Source organism: Triticum aestivum, chromosome 4D (assembly GCF_018294505.1).
Source record: "Triticum aestivum cultivar Chinese Spring chromosome 4D, IWGSC CS RefSeq v2.1, whole genome shotgun sequence".
Classification (NCBI taxonomy): domain Eukaryota; kingdom Viridiplantae; phylum Streptophyta; class Magnoliopsida; order Poales; family Poaceae; genus Triticum; species Triticum aestivum.
In genome coordinates, this window is record NC_057805.1 from 408,557,655 (window position 1) to 408,562,779 (window position 5,125).

Sequence of the window (5,125 nt, forward strand, 5' to 3'; positions counted from 1 at the left end):
GCCGCGACGGAGGAGGCGAAGGCGGCGGACGGCGGAGCGCCACGTGGCGGGCGGCCACTGGCTGCGAGCGGCAGCGCTGATCTGTCCGGAGGAGGGGCGGACATGTCCGGCGCGGTGAGGGAGGAAAATTTAGGGTTTCGTCTGCGATATTTCGGGGGGAGGGCCTATTTGTAGATAGAGGGAGCTAGGAGAGTCCAAACGAGGTTCGGTTTTCGCCCACGCGATCGTGATCGAACGACCGAGAGCATGGCGGAGACTTAGAGGGGTTTTGGTGCTGTTTGAAGGGGGGTTTTGCTGCAACACACAAACGGACTTTGCGGTTGCCCGGTTAACCGTTGGAGCACCAAACGACCTCCAAATGGAACGAAACTTGACCGGTGGTCTCCCGGTGGTATACCAAGGCCACTTGGCAAGACTCGGTCCATTCCGAGAACGTTCAACACCCGCTCATGAAAAGAAACAAGAGGGGTGCGCCGGAGGAGTTGGGGGTGCCGGATTGCAAAACGGACAACGGGGAAAATGCTCGGATGCATGAGACGAACACGTATGCAAATGCAATGCACATGATGACATGATATGGGATGCATGACATGAACAAAAATGCAACACGCAAGCAGATGACAAGGCAAGGACGGCGAATAACTGGCAGACACCTGGCGCATCGGATCCGGGGCGTTACATGAATATCCCCGTTGAGGTAACATAGTGTTATTCGAAATTTCTCCGGTTCCATGTTAGTCGGAATGAGTTTGTTAACAAGACTTGATCAACCTTGTTAGTGGATTCCTTTTGATGAGCATGAGATGGATGAAACTAGAAAGCACAACCTTCTGTACCCTCTCTCTACTTTCTGTTATTTAGTTGAAATAAAGTAAAAATAGTATTTTTCTGTCTGTTTTTTGAATTATCCGTGCAATATAAAAATACCCCGAAAATAAAAGTTCTCCAAATGCCCCGAAATTGAAATATGATTTTTTCTGGAATATTTGAGAATATCTGGCACTGAGAACACAGCAGGGGGAGCAAACACCTGGCCACGAGGGTCCAGGGCGCGCCCCCCTGCCTCGTGGGCCCATGGTGGCTCCCCTCCACTTATTCATGCACCCACACACTTCTTCTTCCTCCCAAAAAAATCACCATCCAGCTCAAGCACGAGTTCTAGCTCATTTTGCTGTGATTTTCGATCTCCTTGCTCAAAGCACCTCTCACAAAACTGCTTGGGGAGATTGTTCCTTGGTATGTGACTCCTCCATTGGTCCGATTAGTTTTTGTTCTAGTGCTTTATTCATTGCAAATTTGTGCTTCCTAGGTGACCATGTTCTTGAGCTTGCATGTCAAATTTATATGGTTCCAAGTAGTTCTAATGCATGATATAGGCTCTAGGCACTTGTAGGAGTAGTTGCTATCAATTTTGTTGAGCCTGGTTCCCTTTTATTTGAAGTTACTAAAAATTTCAGAATTTTTCAGAAAATAATGAAGAGATTTTTGAGGGGCTCATCGAGCCGAAGCTCGAAGGAAAAGCAAAGTGAAGAAGCAGAGAGGCCCAAATATAATTTGCCTCGCACCACGGAGGTCCTGCCGTGTAAATGGCCTTCCAATGATTTCTTGAGAGCAGCCGGGATTTATGATGATTTTTATGAATTGGCTGAGAATGCAGGCCTCACCGACTTCGTCCGCGACCAACGCGAACAATATCTCTTACTCATCAATACTTTTGTGCAAAACTTCTACTATTATCCTAAGGAATCACCTCCTTCAGTAGAGTTTCATTTATATGATGTGGTTAAGAAGATGTCACTAGATGAATTTTGCAAGGTTTGCAAAATACCTTTCGAGGGTAGCTTAGAAGAACCACATCGTAAAGATGTGGTCGGGTTTATTGACACTATTACTGTAGGGGAAACTAGGAAGGTTTCCGATGCAAGAATCACTAGCATACATTTTCCTGTTTTACGCTACTTTGCCGTATTTGCTAGTCGTTGCTTAATTGGTCGCGGAAACTGTGGAAACCTTAGTGTTCCTGATATTATTATTTTGTTCCATGGTTTATTCTGTGATAATACTGTTAGTATGGGCGGTATTATTGCCAAACGTTAAGTCTGAACCGTACGAAGGGCCCCATCTTTGGAGTTGTCTATGCTTCACGCCTTGCTGCATATTATAACATACCTATTAGGCACTATGAAAAGGAAGAAAAATTGCTGCCCACTGTTTATTTAGATTATAAGAGTATGGTAGCACATGACTTTATTGATAAGAATAGGGAAGGGGCGCTTAAATACAAATTGTTCTTTGATAAGCATCACCCTGAGACTATTACCTTGCCTGCTCCTTCCTTGTTTGATTTATCTGCAGGTCCGTATCTCGTTCCGCTGGCGGCCATTCACGCCTACCGAAACCCTACATCGCCCACGGAGCCGGAGCCGGAACCACAATTTGAACCTCCACGATAGTCTAATTACCAGTGGGATCCGGAGATGATTGCCAACCAGTGGCAATTAGAGTCTTCTTCATCTCAGTACGACCCCAACTACAACTATGGATATCTGCCAGGCCATCCGTGGCAATAAACCAACTTAGGCCAAAAGCCTAAGCTTGGGGGAGTACGTATTTCTCACCGACATTACATTAATGTTCACACACTCATTGCTAGATGTCGGTGCTCATACTCTTTCACTGTAATATCCATGCTAGTTTACTTTATTTTTCTTGCGTTCTTCTTGTGTGTTTAATAAACCTTAAGAAAACAAAAAAATTAGTTGTAGCTTTTAGCTAGTTTACTTTCTTGCTGTAGTAGTAACAATTAAAAAGAAAACCCAAAAAGATTTCCCGTTCTTCTTTTGCTTGTTGGGAGCTTTCCCGTGTGAATAGTTTTATTTTCTTTTCTTTCCTTTGGGGGTCAATAGGAGAAGACCATGATTAAAATTGTTGAAGTGGATCTTATATGCATTATTGTTTGATTTAACCAAGAGCCCATATTGCCTTGTCTTCTCCTGTTTATTGAATGCTCGCAGATTCCAGCTTAGTCCAATGCACGTGCACTCTTATTATTATTCACATCATTCGGTCGTGCAAGTGAAAGGCAATTATGACGATATATGATGGACTGATTGAGATGAGAGAAGCTGGTATGAACTCGACCTCTCTTGTTTTTGTAAATATGATTAGTTCATCGTTCCTGATTCAGCCTATTATGAATAAACATGTTTGCAATGACAATTAGAGATCATAGTTGCTTATGCCATGCTTGATTAGCTATGAGTTATAATGGTTTACCTTGCGTGCCAACATGCTATTAAAATGGTTGTGATGTGGTATGATGGGGTGGTATCCTCCTTTGAATGATTTAAGTGACTTGACTTGGCACATGTTCACACATGTAGTTGAAACAAATCAACATAGCCTTCACGATATTTATGTTCATGGTGGATTATATCCTACTCATGCTTGTACTCAATGTTTATTAATTTTAATGCATGTTCATGACTGTTGTCGCTCTCTAGTTGGTCGCTTCCCAGTCTTTTGCTAGCCTTCACTTGTACTAAGCGGGAATACTGCTTGTGCATCCAATCCCTTAAACCCCAAAGTTACGCCATATGAGTCCACTATACCTTCCTATATGCGGTATTTACCTGCCGTTCCAAGTAAATTTGTATGTGCCAAACTCTAAACCTTCAAATGAAATTCTGTTTTGTATGGTCGAATAGCTCATGTATCAACTAGGGCTGTCAGTATCTTCCATGCTCGGCGGGTTATTCTCAAGAGGAGTGGACTCCGCTCCTCACTCACGAGAAAATGGCTGGTCACCGGGATGCCCAGTCCCATGCTTTATGCAAACTAAATCAAAATAATTGCAAACAAAACTCCCCCTGGGGCTGTTGCTAGTTGGAGGCACTCGTTGTTTCGAGCAAGCCATAGATTGATGCTTGTTGGTGGAGGGGGAGTATAAACTGTACCATTCTGTTTGGGAACCGCCTATAATGTGTGTAGCATGGAAGATATCGCCATCTCTTGGTTGTTATGTTGACAATGAAAGTATGCCGCTCAAAATATTATTTATCTCTACTTTAAAATCGAGCTCTGGCACCTCTACAAATCCCTGCTTCCCTCTGTGAAGGGCCTATCTATTTACTTTTAAGTTGAGTCATCACCCCCTTATTAAAAGCACCAGCTGGGGAGCACCGCTGTCATTTGCATCCATTAATATTAGTTTATATTGGGTATGACTATGACTGGATCTCTTTTACCATGACTTACAATGTCTAGTCAGTCCTTGATCTTTAAAAGTGCTTTGCAGTTATGTTTTGCAGTCTCAGAAAGGGCTAGTGAGATACCATCTTGTTATATCATATCATGATTGTTTTGAGAAAGTGTTGTCATCCGAGATTTATTATTATTGCTCGCTAGTTGATTATGCCATTGACATGAGTAGACATGAGACCTAAGAGTTATTATGAATATGGTTAGTTCATAATCTTTGCTGAAAGCTTGAATGCTGGCTTTACATATTTACAACAAAAAGAGCAAACAGAGTTTGTAAAAGTTTTTCTTTATCACTTTCAGTTTATCAACTGAATTGCTTGAGGACAAGCAAAGGTTTAAGCTTGGGGCACTACAAAAAAGACACATCCGTGACATTTTGGGCCGAACGAATTTTTTTCTGTCACACATATGACACTTCTATGACGATAATTGTGACAAAACCCGGTATCATCATAGATGTGGTGGGCTCCTACTTCTATGACAAAAAATCATGACAGAAAATGGGCTTTTCGTCCTGGGCGGGCCGGAGACGCAGCTGCATGACATTCTTTGGGCCGTCCATGACGGAAAAAACCGTGGTAGAAGCGAGGGCGAGGAAAATTTCGGGGAGTTCCCGGTTACGGTGGGAGGTCGGGGGCCGAGCGATGCACGTTTCTCTCGTATATGTACGCGCGTGTGTGCGAGGCGTTGGCTCTAACTGAACCCGAGCGAGGCGTTGGGATCTAACTGAACCTGAGCGATTGCACTGCAGGCTACGCGTTACTGAACCCGAGCGATCGATCGATGGCTGTTAACTGAATCCGATCGAGCGATTCCTTCGCTACTGCTGCTAACTGAAGCCAATCGATGCTGCCTCTGGGAT